The 14,054-nt window shown below is 38.6% G+C and overlaps 1 protein-coding gene and 1 pseudogene across 6 annotated transcripts in view; one reads left to right on the top strand and one right to left on the bottom strand.

Moving 5' to 3' along the window:
• Window positions 1–14,054, bottom strand: part of KLHL13 (kelch like family member 13) — a 231,474-nt gene that overhangs the window by 26,035 nt on the left and 191,385 nt on the right. The window lies entirely within an intron of this gene.
• LOC112303541 (small nucleolar RNA SNORA61) lies at window positions 10,662–10,794 on the top strand (annotated as a pseudogene).

Genomic DNA, 14,054 nt, shown 5'->3' with positions numbered 1-14,054 from the left:
TTGCACCACTAATCAAGGTAAAATGGGTACATAAATTTCTATTGCTAAAAGTATGTTTACATAATAATGTGTGGGCAACCTATTTGGAAAATAAAGACAAGAGACTAATTACTCACAAGAAGAAAAATCTGAACAGCTCACTTGATATTTAACAATGTTTATTTAATTCACTGTAGGAAAAAGATAAAATTAATACTAATTTAGATTAAGAACAAATAAGGAGAGAAGCATATACATTCATCTTTTAACACAACCATTGGCTTTTACCTTGTTTTGAAAAACAATTACTACGACAAGATGGCGGCAACATAGGTGGGAGCGGAGTCCACTTCCCCTCAACGCCAGGGAAATACCTAGCTGATCTGAGGAGCAGAGCGAACAGCCCACAGTACTCCAGCATATACGAAGATCAGAGACCAAAGATAGAGGACACTGAAAGATCTGACGGTAAGAAGAGTGCTCAAGGACAATAAGGTCCACGGGACCCAGGACCGCGCGGTACAAGGGCGGCAGAAGCGCCAGCCCTGGCGCAGGGGCGGCTGCAGGAGTCTTGGGAGAGGGCCAGGCTGCGCTGTGAGCAGCCAGGTGCTTGATTAGACCAGGGGGGCTTGAAAAGGAGGAATTTCTCAAAAAGAAAAAGAAAATAGAGACACTCAGGGGCTAATTAGAGAACTCTCGGTAGTAGCCGAGGCCCCTGGCGCCCCGCCCCCTCCACCCCTGGACTGCTACGCTCACCTGAGGTCCGGTCGCGCGCGCGAGCAGATTAGCGAACGGGACCCACACTTGAAACCCCGGAGGGGCGCCCACACCTGAAACCTCCGAGATAATTTGGAGCAGAGACTAGCTGCTCCACCCACAGGCCCAAAACCTCGGAACCCAGTGCCGCGTGATTCAGTCCCAGGGCGGCCCCGCCCGCCCGAGAGACTCAAGCCCAGGGCGGCTGGATCGGGCCCCCAAGCACAGAGCCTGTGGCTCAGCGGGCTGCGCGCGCTCACCAAGCACAGGGCCGGCTGGGTGCCTGTTTTCCAAATACAAAGCTGCTGGCGAGTGTCCTAACCCCAAGGCGGCTGAATCCGCCACCTGCGCGCCAGCGTTCCAAGCCCTGGCGGCTCGATTGGTCCGCCGGCTGCGCGCTCAGGGCACAAAATAACGTCACAGACCCAAAGCGGCTGGATTCCCCTGCTGCGCACGCACGCGTCACAAGCCAAAGCGGCTGGATTGGCTGATCAACGGACTGATTGACTGCCAGGGACCACACCTACAAAACAGCGAAGAGTGTGACCCAGGAAGAGAGAAAAGTGAAACCAATCCTTCCAACCACCCCCTCCCGTTGCACAGACAGGACACCAGCAGAAATAACCTGACCGGTTTAAAGCCAACAGAAGATTTTTTTTTTTTTATCCTTTTTCTTTTTTTTCCTTTCCCCCTGAATTCCTTCTTCCTCTCTCTTTTTTTCTTTTTTTTTCATTCCTTCTTCCTCCCATCCTTTACCATTTTTATGTCTTCTTCCTGCCTTCTTTTATCTATTTCTATGTTTTAATTTTTGCTAAAATTCCTTCTTATCTTGCCTCCGATCTTTCTCTATTCCTTCTTCCCTCCTTCCTTCCTTTCCTCCTTTCCTATTTCCTTTTTCCCTCCTTCCCATCTTTGTTTTGGTTTGTTTTGTGTGTGTGTGTGTGTGTTTTTTTTTTTTCTTTTCTTTTGCCCCCCCTTTCTCTTTTTCCCACAGGTGAGACAACAAAACCTGGAGTGCTGAAAAGACTAGAGTTAGACCGTGTTAAACACATAAACGTCAGCTCAAGACCAGTGAGCACAGGAGAGTAAGGAGACAGCACCACCGAATCCCATTGGCATTCTACCATAGAAGTTCATATCATAAATCCAGGGAGTCAGAACAAAGCAATTTAAGACGCAGAGGCCAACAAGAAGAGCCTCACAAACAATGGGAAGACAAAGAAACAATTCCCAAATGAAAGGAAAGGAGGAAGCCTCAGAAAGAATACTAACCGAAAAAGAGGCAAGTCAACTATCAGATACTGAGTTCAAAGCAATGGTCATCAGGAAACTCACTGAGCTCTCTGAGCTCAAAGAGAACTACCAGAAACTACAAGGAAACTACAATGAACTCACTGCAAACTATATCAACATGAAAAAGGAAATAGAAAATATCAACAAGAGCCAAGAGGAAATGAAGAATACAATTTCTGAATTGAAGAACACAGTAGAAGGAATTAAAAGCAGACTTGACGAAGCAGAGGATCGGATCAGCGAGCTGGAGGACAAAGTAGAAAAAAACACCCAGAAGGAGCAAGAAAAGGAAAAGAGGCTCAGAAAGAATGAAGAGGCAATAAGGGAAATGCAGGACAACATGAAACGTAACAATATCCGTATAATAGGAATACCAGAAGGAGAAGAAGAAGAGCAAGGGATAGAAAACCTGTTTGAAAAAGTAATGATGGAAAATTTCCCTAATCTGAGAAGAGAAAAAGTCACCCAAATCCAGGAATCACAGAGAGTCCCAAACAAGAGGAACCCAAAGAGACCCACTGCAAGACACATCATAATTAAAATGGCAAATTTCCAAGACAAAGAGAGGATCTTAAAGGCAGCAAGGGAGAAAAAGGAAGTAACATACAAGGGAGCCCCAATAAGGTTAGCAACTGACTTCTCAATGGAAACGCTCCAAGCCAGAAGAGAATGGCAAAAAATATTCCAAGTACTGAGAACCAGAGGCCTGCAACCAAGACTACTTTACCCAGCAAGGCTTTCAATCAAGATAGAAGACCAAATAAAGAGTTTCCCAGACAAAAGAAGTCTAAAAGAATACAGCTCCACCAAACCAGCTCTGCAAGAGATGCTAAAGGGACTGCTTTAAGGAAAGGAAGGAAAAGAGAAAGACAGAGGAACACAGGTAGGAAATAATGGCAATGAATAACTACCTATCGATAATAACCTTAAACGTAAATGGATTAAATGCTCCAATCAAAAGACATAGAACAGCTGAATGGATAAGAAAACATGACCCACACATATGCTGCCTACAAGAAACCCATCTCAGGACAAAAGACTTACACAGACTGAAAGTGAAGGGCTGGAAACAAATCTTCCAAGCAAACGGACAGGAAAAAAAAGCAGGGGTAGCAATACTCATATCTGACAAAATAGACTTCCAAAGAAGGGCCATAAAGAGAGACCCAGAAGGTCACTTCATAATACTCAAAGGAAGAATCCACCAAGAAGACATAAACATTGTAAATATATATGCACCCAACATAGGAGCACCCAAATACATAAAGAAAATCTTGGAGGATTTCAAGAAAGATATTGACAGCAACACAATTATAGTAGGGGATTTTAACACCCCACTATCAAAAATGGACAGGTCTTCCAAACAAAAGATCAACAAAGATATTGTGTCACTTAACAATACCTTAGAGGAAATGGACTTAACTGATATATACAGAGCTTTTCATCCCAAAGAAGCAAAATACACGTTCTTTTCAAGTGTCCATGGAACTTTTTCAAAGATAGACCACATGATAGGACACAAAGCAAGCCTCAACAAATTCAAGAAAATTGAAATCATATCAAGCATCTTCTCTGACCACAAGGGTCTGAAACTAGAAACCATCCCCAAGGGTAAAAACCCAAAACACTCAAAATCATGGAGACTGAATAGCATGCTATTAAACAATGAATGGGTCAAGAACGAGATTAGGGAAGAAATCAAAAACTTCCTGCAAACAAATGAAAACGAACTCACAACAACCCAAAACCTATGGGACACAGCAAAGGCAGTCCTGAGAGGGAAGTTCATAGCAATACAGGCCTACCTTAAGAAGTTAGAAACAGTTCACACAAACAACCTAACCCTACGCCTACAAGAACTGGAGGAACAACAACAAAGACAGCCCAGAGCAAGCAGAAGGAAGGAAATAACCAAGATCAGAGCAGAACTAAATGACATAGAGACTAAAAGCACAATTGTAAGGATCAATGAATCCAGGAGCTGGTTCTTTGAAAAGATAAACAAAATCGACAAGCCTTTAAGTAGGCTCATCAAGAAAAAAAGAGAGAGGATCCAAATAAACAGAATTAGAAATGAAAGTGGAGAGATTACAACTGATACCACAGAAATACAAAGGATCGTAAGAAATTACTATGAAGACCTGTATGCTAAGAAATTTGAAAACCTAGATGAAATGGACACATTTCTAGAAAAATATAATCTTCCAAAACTGAATGAAGAAGAAGCAGAAAACCTGAACAGACCAATATCAGCAAAGGAAATTGAAGCAGTCATCAAGAAACTCCCATCACACAAAAGCCCTGGACCAGATGGTTTCACAGGAGAATTCCACAAAGCATTTAAGGAAGAACTAACCCCTATCCTTCACAGACTATTCGAAAAAATCCAAACTGATGGAAGACTCCCAAACTCTTTTTATGAAGCCAACATCATCCTAATCCCAAAACCAGATAAAGACACAACGAAGAAAGAAAACTTCAGGCCAATATCGCTGATGAACATAGACGCTAAAATTCTCAACAAAATATTAGCAAACCGCATCCAGCAATATATTAAAAAGATCATCCACCATGACCAAGTGGGATTCATCCCAGGGATGCAAGGATGGTACAATATTCGCAAATCAATAAACATAATACATCACATCAACAACAGCAAAGACAAAAATCACATGATCATATCAATAGATGCGGAAAAAGCATTTGATAAGATACAGCACCCATTTCTGATAAAAACACTCAGCAAAGTGGGAATAAAGGGAGCAGTCCTCAACATCATAAAGGCCATATATGAGAGACCTACAGCCAACATCACACTCAATGGACAAAAACTTAGAGCTTTCCCACTAAGATCAGGAACTAGACAAGGATGCCCTCTCTCACCACTCCTATTCAACATAGTATTGGAAGTCCTAGCCACAGCAATCAGACAAGAAAAAGCAATAAAAGGCATCCAAATTGGAAAGGAGGAAATGAAACTGTCACTGTTTGCAGACGACATGATAGTGTACATGGAAAACCCTATAGACTCCACTCAAAAACTACTCGACCTAATAAATGAATTTGGCAAAACAGCTGGATACAGAGTCAATACCCAGAAATCAAAGGCATTCCTGTACACCAGCAACGAAACTGCAGAAACAGAAATCAGGAAAAAAATCCCATTCGATATAGCAACAAGAAAAATAAAGTACCTAGGAATAAACCTAACCAAGGAGGTAAAAGACCTGTACTCAGAAAACTACACAACACTGAAGAAAGAAATTAAGGAAGATACAAACAAATGGAAGCATGTACCATGTTCATGGATTGGAAGAATCAACATTATCAAAATGGCCATACTACCCAAAGCAATTTATAGATTCAATGCAATCCCTATTAGAGTACCCATGACATATTTCACAGATATAGAACAAACATTGCAGAAATTCATATGGAACCATAAACGACCTCGAATAGCTGCAGCAATTTTGAGAAAGAAAAACAAAGCAGGAGGGATCACAATACCTGATATCAAACTGTATTACAAGGCCACTGTAATCAAAACAGCCTGGTACTGGCATAAAAACAGGCACATAGACCAATGGAACAGAATAGAGAGCCCAGAAATAAACTCAAGTCTATACGATCAATTAATATTTGACAAAGGAGGCAGGACCATAAAATGGAGCAAAAACAGCCTCTTCAACAGATGGTGTTGGGAGATCTGGACAGCTACGTGCAAAAAAATGAAACTCGATCACCAACTTACGCCATACACGAAAATAAACTCAAGATGGATAAAAGACTTAAATATAAGCCGTAACACCATAAAAGTCCTTGAGGAAAACATTGGCAGGAAAATCTCAGACATTCCACGCAGCAACATCCTCACAGACACATCCCCTAAAGCAAGGGACATAAAGGAAAGAATAAACAAATGGGACCTCATCAGAATAAAAAGCTTCTGCATGGCTAAAGAAAACAGCACCAAATTACAAAGAGTACCAACAATATGGGAAAACATATTTGCCAATGATACCTCAGACAAGGGCCTGATCTCCAAAATATATAAAGAACTCACTCGACTCCACTCCAGGAAGACAAACAACCCAATTAAAAAATGGGCAAAGGACTTGAACAGACACTTCTCCAAGGAAGACATACAGAGGGCCCAGAGACATATGAAAAGATGCTCAGCATCACTAGCCATCAGAGAGATGCAAATTAAAACCACAATGAGGTATCATCTCACACCAGTCAGAATGGCCAACATAAACAAATCCACAAACAAATGTTGGAGAGGATGTGGAGAAAAGGGAACCCTTGTGCACTGTTGGTGGGAATGCAGACTGGTGAGGCCACTGTGGAAAACAATATGGAATTTCCTCAGAAAACTAAAAATGGAACTGCCCTTTGACCCAGTAATTCCGCTGCTGGGATTATACCCTAAGAACACTGAAACACCAATCCAAAAGAATCTGTGCACCCCAATGTTCATAGCAGCACAATTTACAATAGCCAAGTACTGGAAGCAACCGAAGTGCCCATCAGCAAACGAGTGGATCCAAAAACTATGGTATATTTACACAATGGAATTCTACGCAGCAGAGAGAAAGAAGGAGCTTATACCCTTTGCAACAGCATGGATGAAACTGGAGAGCATTATGCTAAGTGAAATAAGCCAGGAAGTGAGGGACAAGTACCATATGATCTCACCTTTAACTGGAACATAAGCAATAGAAGAAAAAAGCAAACAAAATATAACCAGAGACATTGAAGTTAAGAACAATCTAACAATAGCCAGGGCGGGGGTGGGGGGTGGGGGCGGGGATAGTGGGAAGAGGGTATTACAGGAACTACTATAAAGGACACATGGACAAAACCAAGGGGGAGGGTGGAGAGGGGGGAGGGAGGTGGGTTCACCTGGGGTGGGGTAGAGGGATGGGGAGAAAAGGCATACAACTGTAATTGCATAACAATAAAAAAAAAATTAAAAAAAAAAAAAAAAAGAAAAACAATTACTACGTGTACTTTCATTTTCCCACGTACTGAATTAGGGTGTTAGACTAACACTCTTTCCATAATAATATATTTATTAATAGTCCTTTTACAGAACTTTACTGACACATTTTGTTCTTGTTTTATCTTGTTGTTTTTTTTTCCTTTTGAGAAAGTAAGGTACAGAGCATCCGTGTAGGTTGCAAGAACAGGAGTTCCTTTCTGCCAACTAGAGAGTTTCATCTCTTTGAGAATTAGGGATTGTGTTTTAGGCATCCTTGTACTTTGTACTGCTTGATCAATTATCTTTCAAGCTACAAGTTTGGGATTGAATTATCTTTGGAAAAAAAGATCCCAGGGAACCCCAGCATGAGACATAATTGTCCTGAAATGCCTAAAGTCTACTGGAGAATTAACAGACTAGCAATCACAGAACAAATAGGTAGTTGTTCCTGTGGTCTACTCTGGGGATAATGAAATACATAAACTTTATAATAGGCTGGTATATTGCCCAAAAAAGATAATAGACAACTTAATAATGAGGCACAAAATGAAGATTTTGGCAATACTGAGTCTGCAGTTTCAAAAATGGAAAAGTATTGTTATAAAAATCATGAAGATACCCATACAAATCACTTTCTAATAATGCAATATATAATGTAACACAAGAACTAACAGCAATGATTATTCTATCCCTTTCATATTTTAATGACCTCAACTAAAACTTTTATTTAAAGTTGTTTCATGGATTTATGAAGCAAAAGGCATGACATACTGAAAATGCAGTTTTAGAAATATTGATCTTACACATATGTATATAATATAAATTTCAGTCTAAACATTTTCTCATCATAATTTTTAAATTGCTTTTTAAATAAAATGCTTGGATCTATAGAACTGGAACTTCAAAGAGATAATGTGATCCAGCCACTTTCTCTCTGGAGGGAGACATATTCTTATTCCAAAAATGTTTATACAATATAAATAGAACAGGATTATGTTTCATATTCTTCTTTATCCAACAGTGAGTGACATATGTTTTTGTTCACAAATATCAAATCTTTGAGAAATGTCCTTTTCCTTTATAAACACAAACATTATATATCCCACCCTTGCTGTTTTCCACTTTCCACTGCTAAATCATCTCCTTTCTTTGTTATTTATAAAAATTGATGTAAAAGGAGATGTTAATTTTAGGGGAATACTCTCATGTAGAAGGCAAGAAGTGGCTGTTTTCAAATTCATATATGGAGTCTAAAATTGAAGTAAGTATAAGGGGATTGCCTTTTAAATGTATATGAGCATTGGGAAAAAGTGAATGCTATCACTGGGGGTGGGGATGAGATGGTCAAGCAATCGAGAAGGAGGCAGACATTTCTCTAAACAAATTTTATTATACAGTAAGTTGTTACTTAAAGTTGTTGATAGGTTCTGTGACTAAAGTGAAACAACATAGAACCAATTTTACCACAGTTTAATTAATATAAACAAGGGTAAAGTTCCTATGGCATCTCATCAATGTTATAACAGAACAATGTTGAAAAAACAACATCATTCCAGGACCTACTGTACTCTAATCTTGTGGAAAATACACACAAGAAAAGAAAAGGGAGGTCATTCTTCTCCACAATTCTCATCTCCCCTCTATATAGTAGTCTCCCATTATCCACGGTTTCACTTTCCATGGTTTTAGTTACCCACAGTCAACCACAGTCTTACGATATTAAGTGGAAAATTCCAGAAATAAACAATTCATAAGTTTTAAACTGCACGCTGTTCTGAGTAGTGTAATGAAATATCATGCTGTTAGGCTTCATTTTGCCTGGGAGGGACATGAATCATCCCTTTTTGTCCAGTGTCTCCACCCGGTATATGATCTCCATCCATCAGTCAGTCACTAGGAGACATCTCCATTATCAGATCGGTTTGGGGGGGGGCTACATTCACATAACTTTTATTATAGTCTATTGATGTAATTTATTATTAGTTGTCATTAACCTCTCACTTGTGCCAAATTTATAAGTTAAACGTTATCATAGGTATGTATGTACAGGAATAAAAGATAGTGTATACTGGGTTCAGTACTAGCTGTGGCTTCAGGTATCCACCAGAGGTCTTGAAACATATGCCCTGTGGATAAGGGGAACTATTTTATATTGTTCACTCATAAATATTTTCCCCTATTTAACTCTATAAGGACTCTCGAAGACACCCTGAACACTTAAAATGTGTGTTTTTATTATAAAATAATATTTCTTCCACCAAATTTGTACTCATTTCTCGTGTACAATTCTAGACACATTTCTATCTATTTCCATATGGTAGTCAACTATACACAAATACAGTTCTATTTTACACAAAATTGCTTAAAGTTTCCAGTTAGTTTTTTAGTGTCTTTAAAACTGTTTCTTGCTTTAAACTCAACTTCTTTCTGCCCCAATCTTTACCTTAGTTCTCTATTTTTCTATTTTCTCTGGATGTTGGGTTTCATTCATGAGGTTATTGTTGTCTATTCTCAATTTCTATAGTCTAATGTTTTCCTCTTTGGCAAATCTCCCCATATCTTCTGTTTTTTGCCTTTTTCTTTACATCCTTTTGATGGGGGGAAAAACCTGAGCATTTTTTAAAAAAGCTTTAAATTTACCCAATGTACCAAAACTTCAAATGCTATTAAATACAGGTAGGTACATATATAATACCCTGAAGGACAGAATATTTTAAATAAGTTTCATAAATTTTAAAATAGTCACATTAAAACAGAAGAGGATATACATTGATATTACATAACTACAGTATAAAACCAGATTAGCTACAAATAATTAATACCAAAAGTTTATTGGAGGTCACTAGCTTCCAAATTAAATATAGTACCATTGTGAAAAAAGCTACATTGACATTCTCAGGTATTAAAAAGCAACCTGATAAGAAAATATTTCCACTAAATCCTGCACTGGAAATAATTTATTGGTGTATTCTATCTAGTTTTGATTAGTGAAATTTCAAAAAGAAAATGTAGTAAAAAGAAAGTGCATCCTTAATTTCAATGTCTTTGGTTGTATTTTGCTTGCTTGTTTGTTTTGTTGATTAGGTTCCAGCTAAAGGTGAGATCACATGGTATTTGTCTTTCACCACCTGGCTTATTTCACTTAGCATAACGCTCTCCAGTTCCATCCATGCTGTCGCAAAGGGTAGGAGCTCCTTCTTTCTTTCTGCTGCATAGTACTACATTGTGTAAATGCACCATAACCAGAGACATTAAAATTAAGAACTGACAGTAACCAGAGAGGGGGTAATGGGGGAAAAGGGGGAAGGTTTGTCAGGAACATATATGAAGGACACATGGACAAAACCAAAGGGAAGAAGGATCAAGGGTTGGAGGTGAGGATGGCTGGGGTGGGGGGAATGGGGGGGGGTGGAAATGGAGACACCTGTATTTGGACAAGAATAAAAAATGTGGAAAAAATGAAAGTGAATCTGGAGAATAAAAATTATTAATGAAAATATTTTTTCCATGTCCCCCCATTCACAATACAGACATTAAAATATTTTTTATGAACAAAGATTAAGGAATGAAAAAAAAAACCCCAAAGTTACGGAATGGGTTTACTCCAATCTTTAAGTAATTGTAATATATTTGATCAAAACAATACCATAACCTTCAATTCCCTTTTCCACTGGATCAGAACACCAGTCTTGGTGGTCATAAAAGAAGGAAAAATAATACTGAAGCTGGGCTCATAGTGCTTGTATTATGCTCTATAGCATATGGGCTAGTTTCAAACAAGGTAAAAAAAATACCATTGCTATGTTTTTGTTTTTGTTTTTTTTATAAGACTGCTCTTCATTTAATTCAGTGGACAGGAAAGAAACAGATGCACATTGGAAATAAATAGATAAATACATTGAATATAAAAGTTTATACTGATATTAATTAAACTCTGCTTTCATATAACACTACTTGGAGTTTTAAAATTTCTTTCTTTTATTGTTGTTCAAGTACAGTTGTCTCCATTTTCCCACCACCACTTTACCCTGCCCACCTACCCCCACCTCCCACCTTCAATCCTTCCCCCTTGTGGCTTTGTCCATGGGTTCTTTATACATGTTTCTTGATGACCCTTCCCCTTCTTTCCTCTGTTATTGCCCTCCCCCTCCCCTCTGGTTACTGTCAGTTTGTTCTTTATTTCAATGTCTCTGCTTATATAATGGAACAGAATAGAGAGTCCAGAAATAAACCCATGTCTCTAAGGTTAATTAATATTCAACAAAGGGGGAAGAAGTATAAAATGGAGTAAAAATAGCCTCTTCAATAAATGGTGTTGGGAGAACTGGACAGCTACATGGAAAAAAAAAATTAATCTCAACCACCAAATTACACCACATACAGAAAAAAAATTCAAGATGGATAAATGACTTAAATATAAGTTGCAACACCATAAAAATCCTAGAAGAGAACATAGACAGAAAAATTTCAGATATTCCACAATATAAGTCTTTAAAGACTTCTCTAATCTGGCTCCAACTTAACTGTTCAACCTTATTTTTCATTATTTCCCTAAGTATTCTGAATCATCTTATCAAGTTGTTCTCCAGACTATTTGGTAAAAACCCAAACTTACTCCCCTTTGAGTAACTTTATGCCATTGTTTTCCATGTAGAATATCCTCCCTCCTTCTAAGCCTAGTTCAAATTTGATCTCTTTTAGGGCATTATGCTAAGTGATGTAAGTCAGACAAAAACAAATACCATATGATTTCACTTATATGTAGAGTCTAAAAAACAAAACAAATTAACAAACTAAATAGAAACAAACTCATAGAGAACAGAGAACAAATTAAAGGTCACCAGATAGGAGAGGTGTTGGTGAGATGGGTGAAAAGGGTGAAAGGGATTAAAAAGTACAAATTACCAGTTATAAAAAGTCATAGGGATGCAAAGTACAGCATAGAAAATATAGTCGACAATATTGTAATGACCATGTATGGTGTCAGATGGGTACCAGACTCATTGGGATGATCATTTTTAAGACATATAAAAGTCTAATCTCTAATATAATATTGTATACCATCTGTGATTGGAAAATAAATTAATTTTTAAAAAATTTTCCTTCTTTATAAAGCTATCTGTAACCTAAACTCTAGAATAATCAGGCACCTGTAGTTTGGGTGTCACTTCTGTGTCCAGTGAAGATGAAGTTACAGGGACTGGATTTACTTTACCGCTTGAAACAACTTAAAACCAGACAAAATATATGAAAAAAGTTTAATACTGGATGAAGAAGAAGGGTCTGTGCATGATAACAAATGAATTAGATGAGCCCCATGATTGCTTATTGCCTGGAGTTTCCAGTTACAGGCAGTAGGAACCCAGACAAAGCCTGGTATCTTCCCAGGATTGAGAGTCTGGGTAGGGGCTGGGAGTGGGTTAAGGCAGCTAGTTTTGTTTGTTTTTTTTTTTTTTAAGTGTCATTTATTTTCTCTTAATTTTAATTTTCTTTATTTTTTAATTATTTTATTGTTGTTCAAGTACAGTTGTCTGCATTTACTCCCCACCACTCCCCCGACCCCAGCCACCCCCACCTCCTACCCTTAATCCTATACCCCTTTGGCTTTGTCCATGGGTCTTCTATACATGTTCCTTGATGACCCTTCCTCCTTCTCCCCCCTTGCTCCCTTATGGTTACTGTCAGTTTGTTCTGAATTTCAATGTCTCTGGTTATATTTTGCTTGCTTGTTTGTTTTGTTGATTAGGGTCCCCTTATAGGTGAAATCATATGGTATCTGTCTTTCACTGCCTGGCTTATTTCACTTAGCATAATGTTCTCCAGTTCCATCCATGCTGTCACGAAGGGTAGAAGCTCCTTTCTTTCTGCTAAGGTAGCTAGGTTTTTAGGGAAGAATACAAGAGGAGAGATCTGCACAGAAAGTGAAATAAATCTAAAAACAGTCCCCTGAAGTATTCAGGATAGTTCTGATCAGGGCATTTGACTCAGGAAAGAAACATCCACAAGGAACACAAGGAACACTAGCAACACTCTCCAAGGCTCACAAAGGGCTGAGAATAGTTCCTATTCAAAACACAGGGTGGAAACTTTCTAATTGTGGGGCTTTAGGTAGAGTACTCAAATGGATTTGTTTTAGTACTAGGGAAAAGTTTGACCTAGAAAAAATGGCGCTCTGATTCTACCTCACAAGGTTTAAAAGTAAATGTAAAATGTGTTAATGATAGCAGATAGGGGAAGAAATCAGAATGCAAAGTGCCACCAAACTAAAGGTGAATACTCCTCCCTACCCCCTACTTTCTCCCACCAGTACAGTCCAGGGTAGATTTAAGGCATCCTGTAACCCGGATGCAGTTATCTGGGAGCAGAGAAGTCTCTAATTCTGGCTTGAAGAGCAGGAAAGAAGATTCTTCTGCTTTTTTTTTTTTAATTTTTATTGTTATTCAGTTACAGTTGTATGCCTTTTCTCCCCAGGAAAGAAGATTCTTAAAGCTCAGAGAGAGAGTGAAAAAAATCCATTTTACTTTTTTTCTTCTCTTTTAAGTCCCAATCTCCAGAGAATTCTACAAGATGACAGTGAGGATGGCGAATGCCCAAAATTCTGAGGGAGAGGAATCTTCATCGTTGATCAGAGGAGTGGCATAGTTCTTCTACAGTGAATACCTGTCTGTATTTGGACCAGGATATGGGTTCAGTTATGGTCAGTGCACAGCAGACCAGGATAAATAAAGCTCCAGCTTTCAGGCCAGGGGATCAAAAAGAGAGACCTAGGAAATTGGTAAGAACTCAAGAGATTGTGGAGACTGAGGAGTATGGAAAAAGAGACCACAAAAAGTTCCATACCATGGAATACTGTTCAACCATAAAAAGAAATGAACTATTGATACACACAACAAAGGAAATAGATCTCAAAGATATTAGGTGAACAGAAGCCAATCTCAAAAACTTATAGACTGTATGGTACTACTTATATTCTCAAAAAGACAAAAAATACAGTGACACAAAACAGATGAGTACTTTCTAGAGTTTAGAGGCCGGGACGAAT

Source organism: Desmodus rotundus, chromosome X (assembly GCF_022682495.2).
Source record: "Desmodus rotundus isolate HL8 chromosome X, HLdesRot8A.1, whole genome shotgun sequence".
In the NCBI taxonomy this organism is placed as follows: Eukaryota; Metazoa; Chordata; class Mammalia; order Chiroptera; family Phyllostomidae; genus Desmodus; species Desmodus rotundus.
The sequence above is the reverse complement of the archived record's forward strand: the minus strand, read 5'-3'. Positions and strand labels throughout refer to the sequence as shown.